This window comes from Ichthyophthirius multifiliis (genome assembly GCF_000220395.1).
Source record: "Ichthyophthirius multifiliis unplaced genomic scaffold scaff_1120509249821, whole genome shotgun sequence".
In the NCBI taxonomy this organism is placed as follows: Eukaryota; Ciliophora; class Oligohymenophorea; order Hymenostomatida; genus Ichthyophthirius; species Ichthyophthirius multifiliis.
The window spans coordinates 1-4,163 of NW_004087271.1; the positions used below are offsets into that span (position 1 = coordinate 1).

A 4,163-nucleotide genomic window follows, 5' to 3' on the forward strand; every position below is an offset into this window, starting at 1 on the left:
TTAATTAATTTTTAATAATTTAATTTTTTTTTTTTTATTTTATATATATATATATATAAATATATAGTTTATAATTTTTTTTATATATAATTTACATTAATTTTATTTATAAAAAAATATATTTATTTGATTAATAATTGCTTAACTAATTAATTATATTCATAATTTTTTTTTAAAATATATATGAATTTATTATTGATTTTAAATTTCTTTTTCATTATAATTCTTTTTTAATTATAAATAATATAATTTTCATTATAAGCTTAGAATAAATATTAAAAATGCTTATAGAAATTAAAAAATTAAAATAATATCTTAAAAAAATAAAAAGATATATATAATTTAAAATTTATATGTAATAGAATATAGTACATTAAAATATAAAATTTGAAATAAATCTTAATGAAAAATTATTAAAAACAAGCAAGTTTATTTAGAAATAATAAAAATTGATTGTTTTTTATTATTAAAATTAAGTTTGTTTGAAAAATAAATAAATTAAGGTTATTCTCTTAATAAACCTGTAAATAAATAAGATATTAATTTATTTAAAATATTTAATAAAAATTTAAAAAATAAAAAATAAAAATAGTTCTTTCCTTTATAGCATAAACTCTTAATATTTTAATTTTAATTAAAACAAATTAAATTTCATTTACAATTTAACTTATTAAAGGTTAATAATAGATATTATTAATTAAATATGTTAATATTTAATATTCTTTAAAGAAAAATATTCCTTTTATATATTAGAAATAAATAATTTTGTTAAAGACAAATAATTTAATGTTAATAAATATGTAGTTGGTATAAAATTATAAAAATGAAAAAAAAATCAATTTTTAAATAATGATAAATTCAAAAATGCTTTTTATTTTCAAAAATTTTAATAACTGATGTTTAATATTGTAATATAATAATAACATATTTTTATTAATAAAAAATTATAAAGCTTTATTAATAAAATAGATTAGATAAAACATAAAGCGAAAAAAAAAAAAAAAATATTATAGTAAAGTGTATTTTCTTATTTTAAATATGAACAAATTTTATATTTAATATATTTAAGGAATATCAAAACACTAATTATAAATAAAAATAATTTTATCATTTTAATTTATGTATTTTTTTTTTAAAAAATAATAATTTAGATTTAATATGATTTTTATGATTATTTTTATATTTAATTTAATTTAATTTAATTTTATCTAAAATTTTTATAAATATTTCTTTTGATTTTGATGATTTTATTTTACTATTAATATAAAAAATCATAAGTTGAGTTTTAGTAGTCCTATTAAAAATAAAAATAAAATCATAAAAAAATTAAATGTAAATATTAAAATATAACTATATTAATTTTGCCTTAAAAATTATATATGTGAACTAAATTCATGTATATCATAAATAATAAACATTAAAATTAATATAAAACAAATTATAACAAAATAAAAAATAAAATAATAAAAAATAAATTATATTAATTTAAATTAAAATTAAAATTTATAATTTATTTTTTCAAATTAAATGCTTTTTTATTTTGTTTTATTTGCATAATTCTTTAATTTTAATTTAACTTACGATTATAATGCTTCTTGTAAAATAAAAAACTAATCACAATCTAATTAATTATGTTCTCCTACAAAACTTGAATTTGTAGATAAATCCTTATCAATACTTTAAGGTTCTATTTCTTAATAATTAATAGATTAATTTAGCAAATTCGAAAAATGTGTAAAAGAATGTGAGATAGATTTTGTTATAGAAATGAATGATAATAGATTGCCTTATCTATTTGATTTATATGTTTATTATTAAAACCAATAAAAAGTTAAAATTAAATAAGGTTGTTTAAATATAAAAAACAATTAATTTAAAGACAAAAATAATTTAAGTAATGTAAATAGTTTTATTTATTAAGGTTATATTGAAAACAATAGCGTTAATTTTAAATTTAAAAATAATTCTGATGCTAATAAACTAGCAATAAATAAAATATTCCTAACATTATATTTATGCATTATAAATTGCAAAAAATGCACAACATTTAGTGATTGCTAAGAATGTTCTCCATCATATTTTATCTCCAATAATCCTGATGGGACTGTTTATTGTGCTTCAATTGTAACAGGTTGCTCTAGTTATAATTTTGGGTATTGTGATTCTTGCGTTTATTCTTAATATTTTAATGTTAAATAAAATTAATGCATCAATTATAAAGATATAATTTCAAAAGCTTAATTTAATCAAAATTTTAAAAACTTAATAATTAAACTTGGATAGCCAAAAGAACCATTAGAATTTAAACTAAATATAAATAATCCGAATCTTTAAACTTAAAAGCAATAAGAAGAATTTACTTTTTAATTATGTTAAGAACTTTTTATTTTAGATAAACTTTAAGGAGATATTTCTTGTTCTTTCAATGATAATACAATAACAATAAAACTAGATCCTTTGAAGTGTACAATAAATAAAGGAGATTTAATAGAAATGTAACCTCAAAAATTATAAATAATCTACGAATCAGATAAGGTTACAAACTTCTTAATAAAAGTTTCAAAAATAATAGAATATAGTTTAAATCCATTAAAGGCTGAGGCAACAATAGTTTTGACAGAAAAAATATATAGATACTAAGAAGGAAAAATTTAAATTACTGAAGTTAAAAATATAGGAAATAAACCATTTAAAACAATCACATGGTCTTTATAATCATGCACACTTTTAAATAAAGATGAAATAAATTAGTTTAATAATGAAATTATTTAAGGATAATAAAATAGTATAACTTTAAAATTATCACCTTTTACTTTATTAGAAGGAGCCGAATATAAATTTAATATTGTTGCCGTTTCATATTTTGAATAAGTATATACTACTAATGCAATTATAAGGGTTAATCCTAAATATAATATTTAGTTACAAGTATAATATGGATCAAATAAAATTTATAGATACTAAAAAGTCAAGATATAGATGAATTTCATTACTTTGAAGTATGTATAAGGTATAGGCTTTAGTAATAGATTAGATGATATGTATGAAATTTAAATTGAGCAAATTAATAATTTGGATTAAGATTTGGGTATAAAATAATAACTAAAACTCAAACAAAATAACTTTTATTTTTCTATAAAGGCTTTTAAGGTTAAAGTAAATAATAATTATCAAATAAAAATCACAGTTAAATCAATTAATTTTAAAGCTCCTAATGCTGAATAAATATTAGATCTTTAAGTATAAAAAAGTGATTTAACTGTTTAAATTTAAGGAGGAAATAGGGTTTAATCTTTTTCCTAAGCTACTGTTTTAGAAGGATTTATAAATGATAGAGATTTAAATGAATAAGAATAGTAAATAGCAATAAAAGACAATTTTGGAGCAACAATAGAATGGCAATGCGTAAATTTAAGTGACAGCGATTAGGATAAATAATGTAGAGATTATAAGGATGATATTATTTAATTTTAATAAACTACTACAATCAGAATTGAAAAAAAAGTTCTAAATCCTTATTCTATTTATAAATTTATTTTCGAAGCCAAAAAAGGGATAAAAGTTTATTCATATAATGTGGTAATCTAAGTATTAGAGTATGATATTCCTCCTTTAAAAGTTATTACATCCATTAAAGATTTATAGAAAAACTTAAACTTAAATGATTAAATTTATATTAAATTATAATATGATGGAACATAATAAAATATAGACAATATTTTTTTTAGCGGTGTATTTTTATATAAAAATGATGCAAAAAATACAGTAAAGTTTGCTTTTAATTAAGTTAGACTTAAAATTTGGAATTATTTTGTTGATTTTTCATCTGAAAATGATAATTAATTATAATTAAGACTTTCTGTTTCCGATCCTATGTTTATAATGCCTGCTTTATTAACTTATAATTTATTTGTAAATATTGGTCCCTAGAATTGCTAAATTATAGATAATGTGAATAATTTTGAAGGAGAAAGTTTAAAAACAAAATTTAATTTTGTTATTAATAATTGTGCAGATAAAGATCTTCCTCTTTCTTATTCTTTTTATTTTTACGATAATCAAGATACATATTAAAAGAAATTTTAAATGGATTGTAATTTAAAGATATTATTAATAGAAGCTATAGAAATAATATTTATGAGCTATATGCCTTATGGAGCAGG

General features: G+C 16.6%; 1 annotated feature.

Annotated features, from left to right (window-relative positions):
* Positions 1-1,440: 1,440 nt before the first annotated feature.
* Positions 1,441-1,475: a microsatellite.
* The last annotated feature ends 2,688 nt before the right edge of the window (positions 1,476-4,163 follow it).